Here is a 27,491-nt window from a genome sequence, read left to right on the forward strand (position 1 = left end):
TCCCTCTGTGTCTTGTTTAACCACTGTTGCTTTAAAGTTTGTTTTCTCTGATGTAAGAATAGCTACCCCTGCTCACTTTCTGTGTCCATTTGCATGAAACGCCTTTTTCCACCCCCTAACTTTAGGTTTCTGTGAGTCTTTACGTGTTAGGTGAGTCTCCTGAACGCAGCAGATGGTTGGTGAGTGCTTATTCATTTTGTGGTTCTGTAACATGTAAGTGGATCATTTAAGCCATTTACACTCAATGTTAGTATTGAGATGTGAAGTGCCATTGCATTCATCTTGCTATTTGTTACCTGTGTACTTTGGCTTATTTGTTTTTCATTATTGCTTTTTAACTCGTATTTCTGTTTTATAGGTCCTGTGTTATTTATGCTTTGAAGATGTTCTGTTTTGATGTGTTTCTAGGATTTGTTTCAATATTTAGAGCTCTTTTTAGCAGTTCTTGTAATGGTGGCTTGGTAGTGGCAAATTCTCTCAGCATTTGTTTGTCTGAAAAAGAGTGTATCTTATATGATGCTTAGTTTCGCTGGATACAAAATTCTTGGCTGATATTTGCTTTGTTTGAGAAGGCTGAAGATAGGGCTCCAGTCCCCTCTAGCTCATAGGGTTTCTACTGAGAAATCTGCTGTTAATCTGATAGATTTTTTCTTTATAGGTTACCTTGTGCTTCTGTTTCACAACTCTTAAGATTCTTTCCTTTGTCTTAACTTTGGATAACCTGATGACAGTGTGTCTAGGGGATGATCTTTTTGTGATGAATTTCCGAGGTGTTCTTTGTGCTTCTTGTATTTGGCTGTCTAGGTCTCTAGCAAGGCTGGGGAAGTTTTCCTCCATTATACTCCCAAATATATTTTCCAAGCTTTTAGAATGCTCTTCTTCCTCAGGAACAGTAAATATTCTTAGGTTTGGCCATTTAACATAATCCCAGACTTCTTGAAGGCTTTGGTCATATTTTCTTATTATTTTTTTTAATCTTTCTTGGATTGGGTTAATTTGAAGACATTGTCTTGGAGCTCTTAATTTTTTTCTTCTATTTGTTCAATTCTATTGCTGAGACTTTCCTGAGCATTTTGCATTTCCATAAGTGTGTCCATTTTTTCCTGAAGTTTTGGTTGTTTCTTATTTATGGTATCTATTTCCTTGATTATTTCTCCTTGCACTTTTGGTATCAGTTTTTGGACTTCTTGCACTGGGCTTCACCTTCCTCTGGTGCCTCCCTGATGAGCTTAATAACTAACCTCCTGAATTCTTTTTTCAGGTAAATCAAGAATTTCTTCTTGGTTTGGATCCATTGTTGGTGAACTAGTGTGATTTTTGGGGGGTGTTGACAAACCTTGTTTTGTCATATTACCAGGGCTGGTTTTCTGGTTCCTTCCCATTTGGGTAGCCTCTGTCAGAGGGAAGGTCTAGGGCTGAAGGCTGTTGTTTAGATTCTTTTGTCACACATCATGTTTCCTTGATGTAGTACTCTCCCCCTTTTTCCTATGGATGTGGCTTCCTGTGAGCTAAACTGCAGTGATTGTTTTCTTTCTTCTGGGTCTAGCAACCCAGAAAGTCTACCCAGCCTGGAGCTGGTACTGGGGGTTGTCTGCACAGAGTCCTGTGATGTGAAATATCTATGGGTCTTTCAACCTGTTCTGGTGGATGTCGCAGGGGGGGTGCAATGAACTCCTTGAAGGTTCTTAGCCTTAGAGAGACTGAGCTCTCTGTTGTCTCTCCTTACAAGTACTCTAATCCTATAATGAGGACCCCATCCTTATGACCTCATTTAAACTTAATTTTGTCCTTATATATTCTATCTCCAAATATAGTCACATTGCAGGCTGAGGCTTTAGCATATGAATTTTGGGAGGACACAATTCAGTCCATATCAATTACTGTCATTCATTTCACTAACCCATATACTATAACTACCCAATACACTTTTTCTAGTATTAATATATTTTTATTACTTTAAACAAGCTTTTTAAAAATTTCAGTTAAGAATATGAAAAGTAAAATATTTTATTTTACCTTCATTTGTTTCTTCTATAATGGTCTTCTTTTCTTTATGTAGATTGAAGTTTTAACCTATATTATTTTGCTTCTGCCTGAAGATCTAAATTTCATGCAGAGCAGGTAAGCTGACAATGAATGTCCTGAATTTTTTTGTTAGTTTGAGCAAGTCTTTATTTCTTTTTTTTTTTTTTTACTTATGAAGGGTGATTTCACTTAATATAGAATTCCAGGATAGCAAAGTTTTTTTTGTTGTTGTTGTTGTTTTTGTTTTTGTTTTCATTCCAGTCCTTTTGCCCATCTCTTTTTTCTTGCAGGTTTCTGATGAGAAGACTACCATAATCCTTGCTCCTTGTTTATCTCTTGCTTCCTTCATAATTTTCTCTTTGTTCTCTGAGCTTCCATGATCTATGTTTCAGTTACTGCCATTAATTTTAATAGATGCTTACCCATTATTTTTTAAAATATTTTTTCTACCTCAATCTTTCTTTTTTTTCCTTCTATTATTCCAATTATTGATGCGTTACAACTTTTTAAATTGTCCCACTTTCTTTATTTCATTCTCTTTGCACTTGAGTTTGGGAAGTTTTTGATTTTTTTTTAATTGGAGCTTATTTTTTTTTTGGAGCTTATTTAGAGTTACAGCAAAATTTGGAAGAAAGCATAGGGTCCCCATATGTCCCTTGCCCCCACATGAGTACAACCTTCACTTCTATGAACATTCCATCAGAGTGGAACATTTGTTATGACTGATGAACCTACATTGACACATCATTATCCTCCAAAATTCATAGTTTATATTAGGGTTCACTCTTGCTGATTTAGGAAGTTTTTATTGACCTATCTTCAAGCTCGTTGATTCCTCATCTGTGTCATCTACTGGTGAGCCATCAAAAGGCATTCTTCATCTCTGTTACAGTGTTACTTTTCTCATGTATAACATTTACTCTTGATTCCTCTTAAATTTCTCACCTCTCTACTGATATGACCCATCTTTTTATTATATGTTTTCTACTTTTTCATTACAGCTTTTAGCATATTGCTATTTAAAATCATTTATCTGATAATTCATGTATTTGTGTCGTATATGATTCTGGTTGTCATGTCTGGTTGCTTTTATCAGACTTTTTTTTTTTGCCTTTTGTTATATATTTTAATTTTTGCTTGTAAGCCAGACAGGCTATGATGAAAAATAGCAACTGAAGTAAATGGGCCTTTGGTGGGAGGATTTATGTTAATCTGGCTAGGAGTTGGGTTGTGTTCAATGCTTGTTGTAGCTGTAGGTGCCCAAGGCTTCAACATCCTCTAGTGTCCTTGTTTTTATCTCCCCTTGACTTTAGGACTTCTTTATATACTGCTACCAAGAGAACATGTACATGTTGCAGCTCTTTCAGCTATAATCTACTGAAACAATCTTAATATAGTGAGAGAGTAACAGTGATAGGGGGTGACATTCCAAAATCCAATTAAGTTTTAGTCTTTTGGTAGGCCCAGGTGTCTGGGCTGTAGCCTTCACAAGTGTTCCTGTCCTTCACCTTTACTCATATCCTAGATGCAATCAATGTTCCCAGTGTGTTTCTTTGAAATGCTCAACCACGTTGACTAATTTTTCCCCTTAGGTAAGATAATAGGCTAGAGGGCACCATAATTGGTAGGAATCCTTTTCCTGGTTGAGGCAAGATTTTAAAATTGTGCTCTGACAATTACTTCAACGACAGCAGACCTTAGTTATGGAGAACATTCTAAACATGTTTTACAAAGTTACGCTCCTCTCCTGCTTCCAAGGGTACTGAGGATTTTTCTTGGATCCTCTATAAGAACTTGATGGTTCTTGGAGTGCAAACTATGAAAATGTTGCCCTCCTAATCTTGAGGCCCCCAGAAAGTCTTTATCTCATGCTAGTGCACACTCTGTATCCAGAAATTAATCAAAATTATCATTTAAGTGTTCTTAACAGTTTGTAGCTCCAGCAGTTTCTGCTCCAGATAAACAGATTTCATCTGTGATTCCCTGTATTCACCTTTCCAGATTTCAGGGTAATGATTTGCTCTGAGACCTCAGTTCTTTAATGGGTCCAAGAAGTGTCACTGAATTTCAATTTTTCCGGGTTTTCTGTTGTTTTTGTAAGGATGAGAATGACTACTTCCAAGTTCTTTGTATTTTGAAACGGAAAGTCTACCATGCTTCATTTTAATGATTTTTATTGTAGTTTAAATGGGTAAGCATTTCTATCTCAATCAGTTTTAGTTCTAGAATATCTAAGCAGTACTGAATATGCTGTAGCAATTTAATTTTTGCAGCAGATAATTTGGGGCATGCATCTGCTAACATTTGAATGGAATCTTAAATAGAACTTTAGGTGAAAATGTTCAAGGGTATCTACTGAATGTTTTAAAGTCTTCCATAAATATTATAAATATGTATGCAAAAACATGTTTGGTTTTGTGCTTTAAACACACTTTTTTGGTATGTGCTATAACAACTGTCATTTATGAACACAAATTTGTTAAATATTTGAAGACTTCCCTATTGCTGATTTTGCTGAAGTGTTATTATCCCTATTACATGTAAAATCTAAGTGACTTTGGTTTGAAATGCTAGTAATCTAAACCATCAGAGGTGTTTTGAAGTTTACTGGCTCTGCTACTTTGAAGACAGCATCTAGATGTTCAGCTAATATTCTGGGCATTGACCACAAAGAAAAGACAGCTTATTTTCTTCTCATTTTAAAGGTTTTGCTTACATTAAAAAATAAATTTTATGTTAAAAAGGAAAATAAATCATTGTGACACCATAACTGAATCTGTAGCAAATTCTATTCATGCTGCTACTGTGAAAGCTGGAAACTGACCAGAATGAATTAGCGGTGCTGATTCTAAAGATTTCACAAGCAAATGGAAGCCAAAAATAGTGCTAGAATCAAACACAAACCAATAGAATTATAGTAGCATCCCAAAATGTTGATGTTTAGTATTGTAACAAATGTCTTAAGCATTATTAATGATTTGAAAATTTATCCATATAGATAGTATACATAATCAAAAGCACACAATATATTTCTAAAAATGAAATAATCATAAAGATGTGGAATAATTGTATTATAAGGCAATATTTTTCCTGCTGTTTTACATTACCTTATCTACATTTCAGTTTCATTTTCCTATGAATTTAGTTTAGAGATATGTTAATTCAAATATAATTTTTAAAATGATCCTAGTTTAAAATTCAATTCACTTATGTCAGTGTATTACATACTATGAATGATATGTTTCCAGTATAATTCAGAACCCAAAATGGCTAGGTTTCTTTAGCCTAAATTACTAATTTGTTCATAAAATGACATCAAATGCAATAACCTTAAGAAAAAAATCCTCGTGAAAACTTAATTACTATTTTAAAATAACAAATATTAAATTAGTGAAATACTAAATCAACCAAAGGTGAAACCTCTAGCTATTTATTACTTTGACAGAAAGTTTACAATTTTTGGATTGTCTCAGTTTTAATGCCACAGAATGTTTATAGAGAAGCACATGTGCCTTAATTTATGGCCTGAGTTGTATATATGCTTCAGAAAAGATTGTTCACATGGAAGAAAAGAAAACACCAAAGGGAAAAGGCACAGTAAGTTTTATGTGTGGTGGTAAACTAGAAAATTACGACTAAGTTGATGCATACATATTGCTTGTTTCCATCTAAGAACTCAGATGCATAAGCTTCGTTTCACCAAGACCAACCCTTCATCATTTTCAAGCTTGACAATGAGAGTCTCCCCAAAGAAACAAGAAGAGTCTTGTTTGCCCAGTCCTAGAATTATGTTTGACTGGTGTTACTTCTCAAAGCCACATCTTAATTTGTTTCCTGGGCTTCACTGGAAATTCCTCAATGCATCCCAGCATTCATATTTGCAGTCTTGAAAGTGAATCTTTGCAGAATAAGAAGACTGTAGAGGACTTTCAAAAATAGTTTCAAAATAAAAATATATGGGAGATTAAAAATGATAAAGAAAAAATCTTCAGATCTGGAAATTTGACTCCGCACAATATGTAAGGATTTTGGGAAATAATAATTCCATGTTATATATGGGTTCATACTCATTCAAAGCTTACATTCAAATCATTTTAATTTAAGACAGAGTTTGGTAGCACTTTCATAAGGTACAGAGATATGATAGAAGAGGGGTTATTGCTTTCTGAACTTATTGTTAATACCTTATATGAAGAAGTGGCATTTGAGTCCTGACTTCAAAGTTTCATGTAACTGGGGATAAAGGAAAGCATTTAGAGTCTGTGAGCAATAGCATAGAGAATGAAAATGTAAAAAAAAAACAAACAAAAAAAACTATTCTCCATAATAAAGAATAGCCCACTTTTGTTTCAGTGGAGGAGGCACGGTCACTAGAATTTGGAAATGAAACTTGGATATGGCCAGTTTATTGAGGCATGGCTTCAGATTTTAAAATATTATTTTGAAAGCAATTCTGGCATGAGAGCAATAAAGAGGAAATTACAGTTGTCTATGCACCAGAAAAATACTTACTGGAAATGTAAATTTTAAAACTGGAATATTGTGACAGACAGGTTAGATAATTAATAATATTTGGTACCTGGTTAAAAATAAAAATGAAACTGAGAAAAAAAAAGAGTCAAAGATTGACTTCCAACTTGGATACCAGGGGTTATCCTTGTACAAAAATGGGAGGAAAAACAGATTTACATAGGAAATTATTGTTTGTTTTGGATATCCTGACCTTCAGATATTGTTGTCTATCAAAGTCTTGCATTCTTCATGATAATTTGCTGGTATTACAGATGTTAAATTGAGTCTCAAACACACTCAGGTCCAAAAATCTGTGGGTCACTAGCAGATTTTTAAACTCAATACCTTTGTCTACAATAACAGCTGTTTTTCTATAATGAACACTCTTCTTTTTCCAAACATAAGTGTGATAGGTAGGTAGTATCTTACATAGCAGTAGTCCCCAACATTTTTGGCATCAGGGACGAGTTTTCTGGAAGAACATTTTTCCACAGACTGGGAGTCGGGGGGATGGTTATGGGATGAAATTGTTCCACCTAAGATAATCAGGCATTAGAATCTCATAAGGAGCGTGCAACCTAGATCCCTCACATGCACAGTTCACGATAGAGTTTGCATTCCTATGAGAATCTAATGACACTGCTTATCTGACAGGAGGTGGAGTTCAGGAGGTAATGCTAGCTCACCTTCCACTCACCTTCTGCTGTGTGGTATAGTTCCTAATAGGCCATGGATCTGTACCAGTCCTTAGCCCAGGGGTTTGGGACCCCTGTTATATAGGACTAGAACATATGCCAAGGAGCCAAACATGCAGGGTACACACTCTCACTTTGCCACTTCTCAACCACTTAACCTGGAACATCTTACTCAACCAGAGTGAGTTTCAGTGTATTCAGTTAAAAGCTGGATATTAATACCAACTCATAAGCTTGTTCAAAGTGTTATATGTAACAATGTTTTAATAGGCAAAGTAGTATAATATGAGGAGAAATTTGTATAAGACTGGAAGATGATTGAATCCTACCTATAAGCCACAGATATCAAAGACTTTTGCTAAATTAACTACATAAATATAACTCACAACTCACTAACACTGTGAAAACAAAATAAGATGCTGTTACACCTATTTGGAGGCCACAGATATGAAGATAATGTGATATGATAGCATAGATCGGGAAGCCCAATATTGACCTATTTGCACTCTACTGAGCTTGATTGCCCTTTACTTCTATGACAGTTGAATTCCTGAGAAGCTATAGATAATCACACTGTAGATATTTAGTGTGTGGGCCAAAGGTACATGTGACAATAAAGACAGAAAGTTTAACCTCCTCCACCAGGTGATTCTTTCTTGATACAGCAGGGCTGATGCATATTTTAGTAGCTTCAGGAAAGAGGTTTGAACATAGTCTCATTATATTTGTGTCACAGAAGCTGGCCCTGGTAAATGGGACTCACTAGAAACAGAGGAGACCCTAAAGAAAGAAAGGATACCTGCTGGGACTACCTGTCACCCCACCTAGCTTCTTTTTCGTTTCAAAAAGCTGGGTTTCTTAACTGGAAGTTTGGCATCACTTCCAATATGGCAAACACAAATCTTTTACTTTGGGAGCATGAAAGGAAGAAAACTCACCAGACTTAGTGTTTGTTTCTAGGGGTTACTTAATAATCTGTTTTGCCTTATTTTCCCAAGTATAAAAAAGATTACTGCTTAGAGGAGAATCGTGATGATCTTTCTAGTCATAGATCACGTTATATAGTAGTAAAAAGCATAGGCTTTGGTATCAGACAAAACTGAATATGTATCCTTGATCTGATGCCAGTTAAGAGGTGTTCAACTTTGGGTATGATATTTAAATTTACTAGGCCTCAGTTTACTTGTCTGCAAAAGAGAAATAACAAAAACAATATAATGATAATACCTTATGGGTTGCTCTGTAGAATAAATAGGATAATTCATGCAAGCAATTGGAACATAGACTGCCACATAGTAAAGAATTATTGAATATCAATATTATAACTTATGGGACATTGAATTTTATTCCCAATTGGAAGAGCTATCAAAGGGCTTAAAAATTCGATACCATTCTCAATCTCTCTCTTCTTATTGTAATTCAGTCTTCTATTTATTTTGTGTGACAAGCTACCTCATAACTTACTAACTTAAAACACATTAATAGTTATCATCCCTCACAGTTTTGTTGGTTGACTGCATTCAGCTAGGTGGTTCTCTTTCGGAGTATCTCATATGGTGGCAGTCAGAAATTAGCTGGGGCTGAGTCTACCGCTTGACCAGGCTAAATGTCCAAGATGGCTCGCTCAGATCGTTTACATTTGATGCTGGCTATTGGCTGGAAGTCAGATGCTCCATGTGGCCAACACATGGCCTCTTTGTGTAGCTAGGACTTCTCAGCAGGCAGCTGAGTTCCAAAGGAGAATGGCTGAAGAATATTTTAACAAAAAGAAGTAGGGGACAGCAGATAAATTGAGATTTGTTAGAAATGACACAGTATCTCTTTGGCCATATTCTATTAGCCAAGGCAGTTATGAGTCTTGGCCACATTCAAAGGTGTGGAGAAATAGACGCTACCTTTTTGGTGGGGTGGGAAGACCACATTGTAGAAAAGCATGTGGGATGGGAAATATTATTGTGGTTATTTTTGGAAAATGCAATAATACTCCAAATGGTAGCATACTCCCTTACCAGGACAATTTACATCCCTCTCTTAAATAAAATATACTCACCTTCTCCCTTGACCTTACGAAAGTCTCATCATTATGGCATCAAATCTACAAGGGCAGGATCTTAGCATTTAAACCAGGTCGATGTGCAGATTTGTTGAGTGCTGCTCTTCAAGTAGTTCCTCTTGATCTAAAGAACTATGTAAAACAAGATATGCTATTTAACCCTTATAGACTCAATGCATAATGTTTTTTAAACACGTAAGATATCTACAGTATACCCTCCTGTTCAAAAAGGAGCATGGAAGAGGAGGCTGATAGTCACTAATCCACAGCAGTTCTGGAATCCAGCATGCACATGTCACCACTTATTTGATTGGAACCTCTTGCTTCCTAGCAGCAGTGCTCAAGATATCTTGACTTTGTCCGTTGAGTTACTCTTTTTCCATATGAAATAGCCCATGTTGGCAGTGAAAACATGAGGGCCTAGAGACCTCTTTTTATAATGAACATCTCTGTCCTATTCAGCCTAAGTTGATATAATTCCTTTTAAAACTCTGTAGGTTTCTTATATACCAAAGTAGAAGTAATTCCATTAGGCAGAATACACATCTACATTTTTCTCAAGCCAACCTCCTCTCTACCTTGACCTGGCTATAATCCTGTGTGGCACAATATCCTTAAGGTTCTTAGAAACATTTTTTCTAGTTCAGTGTTAGGCACCACCTTAAATATTTGAAGTCTCTACAAATAATCTAAAATCCATATCCTTGATGGTAATTTTAACCTGGGGCCACATAGTACTGCCATCTCCCAACATTTGATGGATCTGAGTTCATCTGTTATTTTGAGAACTTTTTACTGTTTGGAATCACTGGGGATGAGAAACTTCTATTTCATATTTTCTCTAAATTCTGCTCAAAATCAGAATAGTCCCTTCTTTAACTCTCTTTATAAATTATCATATGAAGCTAAAACAAATCAAGTACCTGAAAATGTATTTCATTAGAACTTTCAATTTATTAAGTACATATTATTTTTTCAATGTTACCACAAACAATTTTACTAACCTTCCCACCCGTATATAACATTAGTCATCTTTTTCTTATTATCCTATAGCAGTTTCCCCACTGTCATTTTCACCCCCTGAACAGTTTTCTTGTGGTCCTTCAAGGCTCTGCTTTTATATGGCTGCATAGTATTCCATGATGTATATGTACATTTTCTTTATTCAGTCCAACACTGATTGACATCTAGGTTGATTCTATGTCTTTGCTATTGTAAATATTGCTGTGGTGAACATACAAGTGCCTGTATCTTTTTGATAAATCAATTTATACTCCTTTGAGTATATACCCAGTAATGGGATTACTAGGTTGAAGGATAGTCCTGTTTTAAGTTCTCTGAGAAATCTCCAAACTGCTTTCCACAGTGGCCAAACTAATTTAAATTCCCACCAGCAGGGTGTAAGAGTTCCCTTTTATCTGCAATCTTGCCAACATCTGCCATTTTCTGACTTTTTCGTAATAACCATTCTGAATGGTGTGAGATAGTTTCTCATTATGGTTTTGAATTGCTATTCTGTAATAATTAGTTATGTTGAGCATTTTTTTCATATGCTTGTTGTCTGAATGTATATCTTTTTTTGAAAAGTGTCTGTTCGTGTCCTTTACTCACTTTTTATTGTTTATTTTTTGCTTATTGATTTGCATAAGCTCCTTATAGATTCTGGATATTAGACCTTTGTTGGATGCATAGTTTGCAAATACTTTTTCCCATTCTGTGCATTGTCTGTTTACTCTGTTAATGGTTTCTTTTGCTGTGCAGAAGATCTTTAGTTTAAGTAGGTCTACTTGTCTATTTTTATTTTTGTTGCAATTGCTTTTAGAGACTTCATCATGAAATCTTTGCCAAGGCCTATGTCTAGAATGGTTTTCCCTGGGTTTTCTTCTAGGATTTTTATAGTTTGAGGTCTTAAATTTAAGTTTTTAATCCTTCCTGAGTTTATTTTTGTATACAATAACATGAAGGGGTCTAGTTTTAATCTTCTGCACAGGGTCAGCCCGTTATTCCAGCGCCATTTATCGAATAGGGAGTCATTTCCCCATTGCTTGTTTTTGTCAGTCTTGTTTAAAATCAGACAGTTGTAGGTGTGCTGCTTTATTTCTAGGATCTCCATTCCATTTCACTGGTCTATGTTTCTGTTTTTGTACCAGTACCATGCTGTTTTGGCCACTGGAGCCCTGTAGCATACATAGTTTGAAGTCAGGTAGAATGATGCCTCCAGGTTTGTTCTTTTTACTTAGGATTGCATTGACTATTTAGTCTCTTTTTTTTAGTTCCATGTGAATTTTAACTCTTTCCCCATTTGCGCCAAGAATACTTGCTGCCAGTGCTGGCAGTTGAAACATTTACCCCCCGATAACTTTGCCACAAAATATCTCATTTTTAAAATTATTTTCGCATTACTCTAGTATATAGACTTTGGAAACAAAAGACATCATTCTACTTAGAGCATTCACTTTTTAGTAGTGGTATTTTCGTTTACAAAATATAGTAATTCTTGATCACTGAAAATGTCAAACCCTAGAAAATGTAGCATTCCTATGCGTGATGTTAACATCATTCTCAAACAGTTGTTGGCCGAAGAGTCACTTGATACATCCAATTTTTCCAAAGTAGACGATTCTGATGATTCAGATTCTGCTGTTAGTTCTGTTTAGAAATAACTCCAAGAACAGTTTTCATATTTTATTTTTACCTTGAAAATTAGATTTGCTTCAGCCTCAAAGAGCTTGTTTATGTAAAATTAAATGAGCACTGGCAACGAGCTGCACTTTTTTTCTAAATGAGAAAAGGGTTAAAAAGTTTTTCCAAGTTCTGTAAAGAATGCCTTTGTCAGTTTGATAGAAATAGAATTGAATCTATAAATTGCTTTGGGCAATATGGCTATTTTAACAATATTGTTTCTTCCTATCCATGAGCATGGAATACTTTTCCATTTGTTTGTGTCATCTCTGATTTCTTTCAGCAGTGTTTTGTAATTCTCATTGTAGAAAATTTTCATCTTCCTTGTTGGTTGTATTCCTAGATATTTATTCTTTTTGTGGCTACTGTGAATGGAATTGAGTGCCTAATTTTGCTCTCAGCTTGGATGTTATTGGTGTATAGAAATGCTACTGATTTAGGGGGCATTGATTTTGAATTCTGAAACTTTACTAAAGTTGTTTATCAGTTCTAGGAGCCTTTGGTTACACACAATGGGGTTTTCTAGGTATAGAATCATATTGTCTGTGAAGAGAGTGAGTTTGACTTCCTCTCTTCCTATTAGAATGCCTTTTATTTCTTTCTGTTGCCTGATTGCTCTGGTTAGGACTTCTTGGCTGATTGCTCTGGCTAGGACTTCCAGGACTTCTGCATAGGATTGGTGAGAGTGGGCATTCTTGTCTTGTTCTGGTTGTCAAGGGGAATGCTTCCAGTTATTGCCCATTCATTTGGCTGTGTTTAGGGTACATGTGCACAACGTGCAGGTTAGTTACATATGTATACATGTGCCATGTTGGTGTGCTGCACCATTAACGTGTCATTTAACATTAGGTGTATCTCCTAATGCTATTCCTCCCCCCTCTCCCCACCCCACAACAGGCCCTGGTGTGTGATGTTCCCCTTCCTATGTCCATGTGTTCTCATTGTTCAATTCCCACCTGTGAGTGAGAACATGCGGTGTTTGGTTTTTTGTCCTTGCGATAGTTTGCTGAAAATGATGGTTTCCAGCTTCATCCATGTCCCTACAAAGGACATGAACTCATCATTTTTATGGCTGCATAGTATTCCATGGTGTATATGTGCCACATTTTCTTAATCCAGTCTATCATAGTTGGAAATTTGGGTTGGTTCCAAGTCTTTGCTATTGTGAATAGTGCCAAAATAAACATATGTGTGCATGTGTCTTTATAGCAGCATGATTTATAATCCTTTGGGTATATACCTAGTAATGGGATGGCTGGGTCAAATGATATTTCTAGTTCTAGATCCCTGAGGAATCGCCACACTGACTTCCACAATGGTTGAACTAGTTTACACTCCCACCAATAGTGTAAAAGTGTTCCTACTTCTCCACATCCTCTCCAGCACCTGTTGTTTCCTGACTTTTTAATGATCACCATTCTAAGTGGTGTGAGATGGTATCTCATTGTGGTTTTCATTTGCATTTCTCTGATGGCCAGTGATGATGAGCATTTTTTCATGTGTCTTTTGACTGCATAAATGTCTTCTTTTGAGAAGTGTCTGTTTATGTCCTTTGCCCACTTTTTGATGGGGTTGTTTGTTTGTTTCTTGTAAATTTGATTGTGTTCTTTGTAAATTCTGGATATTAGCCCTTTGTCAGATGAGAAGATTGCAAAAATTTTCTCCCATTCTGTAGGTTGCCTGTTCACTCTGATGGTAGTTTCTTTTGCTGTGCAGAAGCTCTTTAGTTTAATTAGATCCCATTTGTCAACTTTGGCTTTTGTTGCCATTGCTTTTGATGTTTTAGACATGAAGTCCTTGCCCATGCCTATGTCCTGAATGGTATTGCCTAGGTTTTCTTTTAGGGTTTTTATGGTTTTAGGTCTAACATTTAAGTCTTTAATCCATCTTGAGTTAATTTTTATGTAAGGTGTAAGGAAGGGATCCAGTTTCAGCTTTCTACATATGGCTAGCCAGTTTTCCCAGCACCATTTATTAAATAGGGAATCCTTTCCCCATTGCTTGTTTTTGTCAGGTTTGTCAAAGATCAGATGGTTGTAGATATGCGGCATTATTTCTGAGGGCTCTGTTCTGTTCTATTGGTCTATATCTCTGTTTTGGTACCGGTACCATGCTGTTTTGGTTACTGTAGCCTTGTGTAGTTTGAAGTCAGGTAGCTTGATGCCTGCCACTTTGTTCTTTTGGCTTAGGATTGACTTGGCAATGCAGGCTCTTTTTTGGTTCTATATGACCTTTAAAGTAGTTTTTTTCCAATTCTGTGAAGAAAGTCGTTGGTAGCTTGATGGGGATGGCATTGAATCTATAAGTTACCTTGGGCTGTATGGCCATTTTCACGATATTGATTCTTCCTACCCATGAGCTGTGGTTTTATCATAGATGGCGCTTATTATTTTGAGGTATGTTCCTTTGACACCTAGTTTGTGCAGGGTTTTTAAGATGAAGGAATGCTGAATTTTAGCAAAACCCTTTTCTGTGTCTATTGAGATGATCACATGGCATTTGTTTTTAGTTTTGTTTATGTGATGAATCACATTTATTAATTTCCATATGTTGAATTAACTTTGCATGTCAGTAATGAAGACTACTTGATCATGGTGGATTAGCTTTTTAATGTGTTACTAAATTAGATTTGCTAGTATTTTGTTGAGGATTTTTGCATATATCATTAGTGATATTGGCCTAAACTTTTCTTTTCTTTTTTTTCTTTTCTTGTGTCTCTGCCAGGTTTTGATGTCGGAATAATGCTGGCCTTATAGAATGAGTTAGGAGTCCCTCCTCCTCAAGTTTTTGGAATAATTTTCGCATGATTGGTAGCAGTTCTTTATTGTGTGGTTAAATTCAGCTGTGAATCCATCTGGACCAGGGCTTTTTCTGGTTGGTAGGCTTTTAATTACTGATTTAGTTTTGGAACTTATTATTGGTCTGTTCATGAATTCATTTTCTTCCTGGTTCAATCATCAGGGGTTTTATATATCCAGAAATTTATCCATTTTTTCTTTTTTTTTTTTTTTTTTTTTGTTTTTCTTTTTTTTCTTTTTTTATGTTTCTTTTTTTTCTATTATTATTATTATTATTATTATTATTATTATTATACTTTAGGTTTTATGGTACATGTGCCCAATGTGCAGGTAAGTTACATATGTATACATGTGCCATGCTGGTGCGCTGCACCCACCAACTCGTCATCTAGCATTAGGTATATCTCCCAGTGCTATCCCTCCCCCCTCCCCCCAACCCACAACAGTCCCCGAAGTGTGATGTTCCCCTTCCTGTGTCCATGTGTTCTCATTGTTCAATTATTTTCTAGTTTGTATGCATAGAGGTGTATGTAATAGCCTCTGAGGCTATTTTGTATTCCTGTGAGGTCAGTGGCAATGTCCCCTTTTTCATTTCTGATTGTGTTTATTTGAATCTTCTGTCTCTTTCTCTTTATTAATTAGGTAGTAGCCTACCAATCTTAATTATTCTTTCAAAAAACAAACTTTGGGTTTTGTGGATCATTTGTATGAATTTTTCCATCTCAATTTTGTTCAGTTCAGCTCTGATTTTGGTTATTTCACTTCTAGTAGCTTTGGGGTTGACTTGCTCTTGTTTTTCTAGTTCCTTTACATGTGATGTTAAGTTGTTTGAGATCTTTCTAACTTCCTCATGTCGGGTTTTAGCACAATAAACTTCCCCTTTTCAGTGCTTAAGCTGTGTGTCAGAGGTTCTCGTATATTCTACCTTTATTTTTCATTAATTTCAATGATATTTTTTATTTTTGCCTTAATTTCCTTCTTTATCCAAAAGTCACCTAGGAGAAAGTTGTTTAATTTCCATGTAATTGTATGGTTTTGAGAGATATTCCTAGTATTGATTTGTTTTTATTGTGTTGTGGTCTGAAAATGTGGTTGATATGATTTGGATTTTTTTTTTAGTTCATTAAGAATTGCCTTATGGTCAAATGTGTCATTTATTAGAGTATATGCAGTGTGCAGATGTGAAGAACGTATATTCTGTTGTTGTTGGGGGGAGTATTCTGTATATGTCAGGTTCATTTGGTCAAGTATCAAGTTTAGGTCCTGAATATTTTTGTTAGTTTTCTGCATCAGTGATCTTTTGCTGGCAGTTGGGTGTTGAAGACCTCACTATTATTTAAACAGGAGAATTTTCCTTATCCCCCTCGCAGGGTGTGTCACAGGGGTGTGGGCTCGCTTCTTCTGTGCCTCACTACTTAAACTTCTAGGGGGTGCAGAGGTCGTGGGGAGCATTTTTGGGCTCTGACCACCCCAGATAGCATCTGGGGTGAGTGTTTACAGCTCCTGAAGCCTAAGTGGGCATGTGTTAGTGTGCTCTTTCAGCTTTGCAGTCTGCAGGTGGCTTGCATTAATCAGCTCAATTAGACCCTCTGCCTTAATGCAAAGACAGAGAGCTTTCTGTATCCCAGGTTCTTTCCCTAGTGTACTCAAAAAATTGGATCATACGTGGGCTTGGAGGAAGTGTGTGAGGTTTTATTGAGTGGTTGAGGTAGCTCTCAGTGAGATGGATTGGGAATCAGAAGGGGGATGGAGTGGGAGGGTGGTCTTCCCCTAAAGTCGGGCCGCCCGGCGGTCATACTCTCCTCTGACTGCCCACGGCTAAATTCCCCTTGGTGTCCGCATTGTTCCACCATTGCAGCTCTCCTGGTGTCTGCTGGTGTGTTCTTCTGCTCCTCTCAACTTCCAGCCACTTGTGTGTGTGCCTGCTACAGTCCTGGGTTTTATGAACACAGGATGCAGGGTGTGGTGGACCAAAGGCAACTTTTTGGGTATGAAAAAAGAAATGCCTGTCCTCATTTAGGTCCGTGGGCACAGGCCTGGGGGTTGAGCCCTTGCCAGGGACCCTGCCCTTCTCTACTTAGCACTTCCTGCCCCGCTCTCGTATCATTGTGTGGTTATCTAAATCTCTTTGTAGGTCTCCAACAATGTGTTTTATGAATCTGGGTACTCCAATGTTGGGTGTATATCTATTTAGGATAATTAAGTCTTCTTGTTGAATTGAACCCTTATTCATTATGTAATGCCCCTCTTTATCCTTTTTGATCATTGTTGGTTTAAAGTCTGTTTTGTCTGAAATAAGAATGACAACCCTTGCTCTCTTGTTTTCCATTTTCTTAATAAATCTCCGTTATTTTACTTAGAGCCTATGAATATTTTTACATGTGAGTTGGGTCTCTTGAAGATAGCATTCAGCTGAGTTTTGCTTCTTTATCCAACTTACCACTCTGGGTTTTTTAAATAGGGCATTTTGCCCATTTACATTCAAGGTTAATATTGATATGTGAGGATTTGATCCTGTTATGTTGTGAGCTGGTTGTTATGTAAACTTGATTGTATATTTGCTTGATGGTGTCTGTGGGCTATATACTTAAATATGTTTTTGTGGTGGTTGATAACGATCTTTCGTTTCCATATTTAGCACTCCCTTAAGGACCTCTTGTAAGGCAGGTCTAGAGTTAACAAATTTCCTTAGCATTTGCTTGTCTAAAAAAGAAATTTATTTCTTCTTTGCTTATGGAGCTTAGGTTGGTGGGATATGAAATTTTTGGTTGGAATTTCTTTTCTTTAAGGATCCTGAATACAGGCCCTGAATCTGTTCTGGGTTGTAGGGCTTTTGCTGAAAGACCTGCTGTTAGCTTGATGGGGTTCCCTTTGTACATGACCTTTCCTTTCTCTCTAGTTGCCATTAAGATTTTTTCTTTTATGTTGACTTTGGAGAATCTGATGACTATGTGTCTTGGGAATATAGTATCTTTCAGGGATATTCTGAATTTCTTGAAATTGCATATTGACCTCTCTAGCCATGTTCAGGAATTTTTCATGGGGAATATCCTCAAATATGTTTTCCAAGTTGCTTGCTCTCTCTCTGTTTCAGGAATGCCAATAAATCATAAGTGTGGTCTGTTTAGATAATCTCATATTTCTCAGAGGTTTTGTTTATTTTTAAAAATTCTCTTATATTTTTGTCTGCCTGCATTGATTCAAAGGAGCAGTATTCAAGCTCTGAGATACTTTCTTCAGCTTAGTCTACTCTGTTATTAATGCTTCCAGTTGCATTCTGAAATTCCTGTAGCAAATTTTTATATTTCCAGAAGTTCAGTTTGGTTCTTTTTAAAAATGGCTATGTCATCTTTCAAATCTGGGCTGTTTTACTGTGTTCCTTGGACTGAGTTTGAACCTTCTCCTGTATCTCTATGAGCTTCCTTGCTGTCTAGATTCTGAATTCTATATCTATCATTTCAGCCATTTCAGTCTAGTTAAGAACCTTTGCTGGGTAGCTAGTATGATCGTTTTGAGGTAAGAAGACATTCTGGCTTTTAGAGTTGCCAAAGTTCTTGCACTGGGTCTTTCTCATCTCTGTGTGCTGATGATGTTCTTTTAATCTCTGAAGTTGCTGTCTTTTGGCTGTGGCTTTTTGCTTTCATATTTTTTGATGCCCTTGAGGATTTGACTGTGGTATAAAATGGGTTTAGTCAATTGGCTTTGTTTCTGGATGATTTCAGGAGACCAAGGCTCCACTTAGTACTCCTGGGCTGTGTGCCTTAACCCTATGTAGGTGAGACCAGGCCTGTGGCTTTGTTCTCTTCCTCCTCCTGGTTAAGCACTTGCTGCACTGGAGAGTCTGAGGCATGCCTAGTATTCTGGCAACCACACTTTGATGGTGGCTGCCCTTAAAAGGGCCCTGGTGGGGTAGTGGTGGGCCTGCACACATGTGTACTCCAGTGGGGCAATGGAGAAAGGCTGTAGGTGGGTGTCCACTGGTGGGGTCCATCTGCAAAAGTGCACTGACAGGTAGGCAGGGTCTGCTAGTGAAAGAGCTATGGTAGTGTCTGCTGGCAAGCTGAGGCTAAACTGCAAGTGGGTGTGGCCAAGCAGGGACCCTGAGAAAAGCTGGCCGACAGAGTGGTGCTTAGATCAGACTGTTCCTGTCCCATGGGCAAGACAGCCTTGCTTTGTCCATGTCCACTAGCTAACTAATGTGAAAGCTGCCTGGAGGAGTATACCAATCCTTGGTAGGTGGATGTCCATGGCCATGCCCCAGAGCAGCTGTTCCTACACAAAACTTTCTGGGCTTCATGCAGGCTAGATTTTGGTCTCTGCTAAGTCTCTGAGTAGTTTTCCTTCCCAACTCAAATGTCCATGGGGGTCACAGGGTCTCCTCCAGCTAAGATCCCAGAGGTCCATGGTGAAAGTGGGCCACCCCATGCCTATTTCACTCACCCTTTCCCTAGGAGACACTTGGAGCCAGAAAAAGTCCTGATGCTCAGCAACCCTTTGCAGGTTTCTTAGCTTCCTCCCCTTTTAGCCTGGTGTCTGTTGCCTTCCTCTGTCCACTGTAAATGTTTTCTTTCTGAAGAACTATTTGGAGTTTGCTTGTTTACTTGTTTGTCTGTTCTCTCTTCATGGGAGAAGGTCTTCCAGGCTGCATCTAGTCAGCCATCTTAGCTATCTCCAAGAACTTTATTCTTTGTTCTTTTTCTTCTTCTTATCCTCCTCCTCTCTGTGTACCTTTGCTGCCTCCTCCTTTCCCATCTTGTTCTCACATAACAGCTTTGCCAAAAGCTACAATTTAGGAATGTCTGGGTAGGAGGTTCTAGACATCAAGGATAAATACTATTTTCTACTCTGCCTCTCCAGATATATTTTCTTATGTGCAGCATATCTCAACATAATTTTAAATTTTGATATTTGCATGATGTAGGGGAAATAGGTCATTTCTTTGCTTTGTCTTTGAGTACTATTCTATAGCAAATGAGGCAAAAGAGTGTTCCATATGTTCCCTGTCAGATTGTTCACATTATTAGTGTATTGCATAATGGTTTGGGACCAAAAGTCAAGTTATAATTAACATGCTATTTTGATTCCTTTACTTCTTTCTGTGTATTCCTCTGTTTCAGTCCTCTTGGGATATAGTGTGACAGTCAAGTCAGGACTCAGGTTAATGTGGATTTCTGGTGAAAGGCCATGTAAGATCTTATGAATACCATATGAATATAATTCACATAACTTATAAAAAATTAGCATGAGACACAAAGGGAACAATTTCTGTATTAGACAAAATCATGGCCATTTGAAACAGTGTTCCTGTAAGAAACATGAAAACTTAAAAATTTCAACTTATATCTTTAATAAAATTGGAAAGGATATTTAATGGGATTGAATAGGTTAAAAGCAGTCATAAAAATGTATACAAATTATTGTAAAAGGAAAACACGATTGACTATTTTTGTTTAAAAAGCACAATGGAAGGAGTAAATATAAGATAGGATATTAAAAAGACAAATTTTTTGAAATAGAGGACATTGTTAAGTAATCAATGACTCATAAAAGCAAAACATATAAGACAGTGGATCTTAGATATATATTTAATATTATTACATATTAAGTGAGCATCTATTATAATTTTATGTAAAAACAGTATCTTAATTATTTGTGACATAACACTAAGCATAGAAGACACTGTTCTTTTTTTGCAAGAGATGAGAGTCAAGCAAATGAGACAGAAAATTAAGTAATTACAGTAAAGCATGATAAATTGTCTGATCAAGGAAGTACAGATTGCTAAGAGGTGAATAATGATTATTTGAAAGTACTCTTAATAAGGTCAGAAAGTCCTATCAGAGGAAGTGATATTTAAAATGAGATCTGAAATATGAATACTAGGTAAAAATGATAGTAATGTGCAAAGAGTTCAAATCAGAGGAAATACCATTAAAACCATATAGAAAAATAACACACGATATTCAAAGAAATCAGAGAACTAGGTTGATGACAATTGGTTCATTTCTTTCATCTCTGTGATTCACTGAGTTAAGCTAGGTTAAGGCAGATACTTGCAAACTCTGGGTGAAGCCTCAAGCTAAGAACCAGCCTGTAGCATGGCCCAGCATGCCTTGAGACTTACATTTTTTAGTATGATTGCGCAACAGTTGAATACATTCAGCAGAGTGTTCTTAGATTTCATAGGACTTGCCCCTGGCATTTTTGTAGTTTATTGCCACTCCTTACTTTTGACTATCAGTCTCATATTCCTGGATCTATGGACACCCTCTATTTATTTGATTAAAATCAAAACATTTGCTTCCCAAAATGTGCTTTAAATTTTCTGTTAGATATATTTACATCAAATCTGTAATTTTTGTTCTTGAGCACTATATTTTCCATTTTTTCTCTGCCAAATATAATAATAGTAATAATATTTATTGAATATATCAGACACCATTTCTGCCATCTTACATTTAATAAATTAGTCTTCATAATAACCCTGTAAGTAGGTGCTGTTTCTAAGTTATTAACACTTTACAAATAAGAAAAGTAATACAGGGAGCTTGAGGAACTTGCCTAAAGTCACCATTGCTAGAATATGGTGGGGCTAGTTTCAAGTATTTTAGTCTGCCTGCAAAGCCACATTCTTAATCATTGTATTAAAATACCTACCTTATTATAGATCACTGTTTTTTACGGTAGTCTCATATTTGTTGCTTTAAGAAATGCAGTGGAAGAAGAAAAATAAGATAAATGGAAATTAGTGATAAAAGAAAAAAGCAGAAAAAAAAATTACCTGAGCTTAAGAGGGAAGTGCAACGTCAGCTTGAATTTTCTCAACAAATGTCACACAAAACTTATTATACTGTGTGGCTCGTAAGAATATTAATGTGTGTATAAGTGTGTGTGTGTGTGTGTGTGTGTGTGTATGTGTGTGTGTGTGTATGTGTCCTTTAAGAATCTAGACCAAAACATATAAATTTTATCTTGAAAAGTAGATTGACAATGGACTTTTCTATAACTTTTAAATTTGATAAATAAATGTAGTGAGGCAATGACTGGATATCTTAATGTCATTATAAGGATTGAGAATTTTAGACACAGAAAAGGCTTTAATCTTTAGTGAGATACATTATGTCATCCAAGAGTTTAGATGAGGTACCGCCAAGATACTCTTCATCAAAATGTTTCAGGAAAAAGAGCTTAAAAAGTGGGAGCTAACTAGTGGAAGTTCAGTACCTTTGTGGTGGTAGAAGTATGGTGAATGAGAGTAATTGAAAGGCAAAAATATTCAACAAATATTATTAGAGCACCAGGCAGGATCTTGGGACTCATCAGTGATAAAAGCATAAAATATGGTTTCATGTAGAGTTCTCATTTTGGGGGGAACATAGATAATGATAAGCATTGAAAATAAGAACCATATGTAGTGTGTTGAGTGATGATAAATGCTATGGAAAGAATCAAACAAGGAAATAAGAATTCAGTGCTAGGCATGGAGGAGGACAGATCTCATTTGCAACTTGTATATTCAGGTCAGATCTCATTAAGAAAGAGGTATCTGAGCAAATACTTGAAGGGGTGAGGGAATTCACCATGTGGAACAAAGAGGGGGTATAGCCACTGCAAAGATCCTTATGAGGGATTGTGGCTGGTGGGTTTGAGAAAGGGGTGGACTATGTGGTCAGAGTAAAGTGAGAGAGAAGTCTAGGGTAATAGTAGTGGGGTGGAGTGGGGGCACAAATCAAAAGCCTCTTTAAGGCTTTTGATTATAAAGCCTCTTTAAGGCTTCATAAAGGTTGGCATTTTGTTTCAAAAGAATTGGGGAGCTATGCCATGGTTTAAGAGGACACAGAATATAATATGAAATACTTTTTAGAACTATTACAGCTTTCATGAAGAAAATACACACTATAGTGGGGCAAATGTTAAGCTGTGATACCCAGAAACCAGCAACAGTAGTAGGAAGTCAAGGAAACTCCTAGTCCTGAGGAAAAGATATTATAGGAGTCTTGGGAGCTGGATCCATGAAAGAGGGGCAGTCCCAATGAGGCTGTGGTCATAGAGGGACTTAGAACAAGGAGGCATGGGAAAAAATAAACATTTTTCTCCTCCTTTCCACTGATCTCCTCCCAGGACCTCAGTAGCCAATACATCAAGAGGCCATCTTCAGGGGAGTTCTTACTTGGCCTTTTTTCTGTTGACTCTAACATCCGAGTTATCCCAAGATTGATTCTCTTTATTGCCTTTCTCATTATGCAAGGATTTTTCTCCTATGAAAATACAAATCAACAAATAAAAACCACAGAGAAAATAAGAAAATTGTATATTCTAATAATTAACCCAAAGCTGTCATCCCAGAAAGTTTTAAAGGTAATAAGGTAATAATGCTCATTATCTTTAGACACAGAGTGGAAAAAACAAGGGTTAAAAATGAATCTGATGTGGGGGAACAGACTGACAATAACCAGCCATATCTACCAAATAGCCAATTACTACAAGTACCATGACTGTACTTCAACTTAGTGAGAGACTGGAACATCATTGAGTAACACTGCCTTCATAAAAAATAATTCCTAAAATATAGAAGATGAACAATAATTTAGTCATTAAAAATAATATTTACATGCTGATACTGCAATTTGGTTAAAAGCTATCCATGACTACTTTGTTTATTAAAAGAATAGAAACTAGAAGTTGCTTTTCTATAAATGTTTAATTACATTTACAACTGTTCTGTTGTAAATAACAATTAGATCTAGTTGGTTAATAATGTTGCTAACATTTTCTATATCGTTACTTAATTTGTTTCCCAAATCGTCTATGAATTATCAAGAGAGACAAATGAAAATATTCAAACATCACTTTGGATTTCCCATTTTGCTTAATTTTATTCCATATGTTTCAAAGCTCAGTACATAGGCACATACACATTTAAGACTGTTATGTCTTCCTGATAAATTGACCCTTTTTTCAGTTGTGGAAAGTCTCACTTTAAATTTGGTAATATCCCTTTTCTTGAAGTCTGTATTAGTTAATATTAATAAAGCATGGCAGGTTTTGATGCTTCCTCCTTGTATGTATTTTTTTAATCTTTTTACTTTCAAGTAATAGACATCTTTAATGTCCATCTCTTACAGACAGTGTATAGTTAGATCTTGCTAAGAATCACAAGGTCTTTGAGTTGAAGATTTTAGTAGGTTCTCAGTCATGTTTGCATTCATGTATATTGTGTTACTACAATAATTACTTTCTATTTGTCACATCCTTTTTGTTGTTGTTGTTAATTTTCCTGTGTGTTTTTTCTTTCTTAATTTGTTTGAACTGATTATTTTATTTTAATTCCTGTACAGGCTTTAAACTACATGTATTTGCATTCATTTTTGAGTAGTTGATCTAGGCAGAATTAGAATATGCATCATTAATTTATCACTATCTTCTTAGAGTCTTTGAGCATATCTTTAATTGGAAATTTGAAGGCTTTTTCTTATAATTCCAATATTATGGTTATCCTAAGATTTGTTTACGTTGATACTATATTTTATCAAAATGCAGTTTCCTCTCTCTCATCTTGAAGAAAATGCTAATTAACAAAAAATTAAATAAGAAGCTGAAAATAAAATAAAATAAATCACATACATTTAAAAAAAATTATCCTAACTTGCCAGTCCAGGTAGCTTTAAAGGCAATTCTCATCATTATTTAAAAAAATCACTAAAATAATCTAGGTTTTTCAAAGTATAGGGAATTGTGGAAACTATAATTCTAGCAGGCCGTATATTTATGATTCAAAACAATGAAGTCACCAAATAAAACTTTTAGTATTCTTAAATTAGAAAAATTAGCCTTATTTCCATATCGTAACAAATAATAATTAGCAGCTACCATCACAATTCATGGTAAAACCTGACAGTCAAGTTGTTCTAGAATAACCTGAGGTGCTTGATATCATCATTTTTGCTTACTAATGTTGATATCATCCTATGTAATGCAATCATAAAATAAAAAATTTTTAAATTAAAATGGTATTTGAAAAGTTACAATAAAATCCTCCTTATGTGTATAAAGCTCTAATAATATGATTATCTTCTGGATAAATCCAGCAAATGAACTATAATGTTATAATCCCAGGTTAACGTTCAGTAAGATTATAACTTAGAAATAGACATATTTCACTGAAGAGCTAACTAACCAAAACATTTTTTTTTGTTTCAAGAAATGGGTGTCTCACTGGATCTCAAACTCTTGGGCTCAAGTGATCCTCGCACCTCAGTCTCCCAAAGTGCAGACATGAGCCACTATGCCCAGTCCCAAATTGTGTCAGCTTATGCAAATTCCAAATAAAGTTCTAGTGGAAACTATGGTTTTCTTTTGTACTCTTGGGAACATGATTCTATTTATTACTATATGCCCTTTTACATCACACTCGGCGGTTTATAAATATATAGAAGATACTGCTATCATTTTAATTTAGAAGGTTTTAAAATCTCATCCTGAATATTGTCATTTTTATGACATATATTTTTCTATGTCATAAAAATATATTTGAGATACAACATATGTTAAAAGAAACAAAAAAGTTGTAGAAGAATGCACCTGTCACCATTTACTAAACCTTCTATTTAAAATAGCTTTTTGTGATATAAAACTAAGGATAGAAACCATAGAGGAAAGTAATCATTGAAAACAAAACAAGAAGTATTTTTAAAAAGTAAAATACAGAAACCACCATTGTTAGAGAAAAGTTTGGAGTCATCTTCATGAAGGTGCTAGACTAATCTGTGAGAATTTATAAAGCTGGGATAAAGGGGAAAATGTTCATTGAATCCATTTTTAAAATTATACAGTGGGAGAGCAGAAAAAACAAAAACAACTGGCTATAGAGACAAAAAGAGGCAGTTCAAGAAAAGACAAGGGAAACAGCATCACAGAACACAAGAGATGAGAGTTTTACTAGAAAAATGTGTTCAAATGATTTGAAAGCTAAGAGAATTTCAAAATTCTGGAAGTTTCCAGAATTAGTGATTGAAAAGTCATTGATAACATGTGATTATATGATATGTCTGAAGATGTTTACATACAGTAACTAAAATTAATTATGAATTACATAAATCAACCCAATTAAACATATTATTAAATGTTATTTTTAATTCAACAATATTTGATGAGTATTTTTTCACTGGCTCTTGATAAGACAAATTAAATGACAAGTAAAACCATGAATTACATATGTCATTTTAGAAAAGGAAAAAGCAAGATCAACCCCAAGATGTAAATTTTCATTATGTTGTTAACTTACAGTAATAACTATCTTTACTTTCTTTTATAAAATGAAGTTCTATATGCTTTCTCATTCTCCAAGAAGCATTTAAAGAAATACAGAATGGTTGCAAAAACGTATTAAACATTTTGAAGAACTCTATAAGTACAAACTATGCTCTGTGTTTATAATTGTTGTCATGTAGGAGTGAAATAGATAATTCCCAATTCTCTCAAATCTGTCAGTGGGAGATTTTTCTAGTTCTCATACTAAAATGCTATATAAAACTTAAAGCATTATGTAAATTTAAAATAAATGAAACTGGTAAATTCAGAGTTTGAAAAAATAACCACAGAAGAAAATAAAATTGGCCATTGTACTATCGTCCATTTTCATACTATGGCTCATAAGTTTTCTGGCTGTATAAAAGACATGAGAAATACTATGTCAATTGTACTTTTTTCTCTAAATTACTTAACAGTAACTGTCTTGGAAACAGCTAAGGTCATTGACTGGGTTGGAGGTATAGATAGCTAATTAAAATTGAACAAGAACTAGTTGATATTTCTATTATTAAAGAAATAAAAGAGTCATTTATCTACTGTACTTATCTATGCTAATTAGTCTTTAGGACAATGTAGGTTACTGCAGTGGAAAAATTATGTTAGTTTCTCTGAGCTTCAAGGTCCTATCAGTAATATGAGAATTTCTAAATTACAGTCTTATAATACTGTATTCATGTAAGTAGTGACTAACACAATTCTTGGCAAAGAATTGATATTCAATAAATGAGAGCTTCTGACATTATTTTTATTATTATATTTTATTGATCATAAATTAAAAATTACTACTAGGTTATAACATTTAGTTTAATAAAAGCATCTATGTCCAAAAACTTACAAACATTGCTGCTAAGGTACGAACTGATGACGTTTTTACTCCCTGAAAATCAGCTTCTCCATTCTTTCAGAATAAAGTACATTTGCAAATTGTACCAGCTTATGCAAATTCCAGATAAAGTTCTAATTTAAATATGGTTTTCTTTTGTACTCCTTGGGAATGTGATTCTATTCATTACTATCTACCCTTTCACATCACACTCAGAGATATATAAATATATTGTAGGATACTGCCATTATTCTAATTTAGAAGATTTTAAAATCTTGTCCTGAATATTGTCATTTTGAAATATGATTGTGTTTAAAGCTATGACTCCTTTTTACTGGATGAGCTTGCTGTCTTGCAGGGCCAATCAACATACATTACATTTTTAGAAAATATTTAAATAGCCAACAATATGTTTCATCTTTCCAAATTGAAATGAAGTTGTATCAGTCTCATATTTATTTTAGAAAAAATAAAAATAGGATTTGTTGTTAGATTTATGGTTTTTATATGACAAATAAATGTAACCAATAGATTCATTAAAAATCATTTTTAAAATAGTAAATTAATGGAAAAAGAAACTCAGTTTGTTTAAT

At 35.4% G+C, this 27,491-nt stretch overlaps 1 long non-coding RNA gene across 1 annotated transcript in view; it reads left to right on the forward strand.

The window, feature by feature from the left end:
- The window catches only part of LOC129049888 (uncharacterized), a 602,992-nt gene extending 577,884 nt beyond the window's left edge, over positions 1-25,108 (forward strand). Inside the window, exons 12-13 of the long non-coding RNA XR_008513264.2 lie at positions 14,692-14,841; positions 24,967-25,108. This is a non-coding gene — a long non-coding RNA (uncharacterized LOC129049888). The remainder of the gene's footprint in view (positions 1-14,691; positions 14,842-24,966) is intronic.
- Positions 25,109-27,491: the final 2,383 nt, after the last annotated feature.

This window comes from Pongo abelii, chromosome 15 (genome assembly GCF_028885655.2).
Source record: "Pongo abelii isolate AG06213 chromosome 15, NHGRI_mPonAbe1-v2.0_pri, whole genome shotgun sequence".
NCBI classification, from domain to species: domain Eukaryota; kingdom Metazoa; phylum Chordata; class Mammalia; order Primates; family Hominidae; genus Pongo; species Pongo abelii.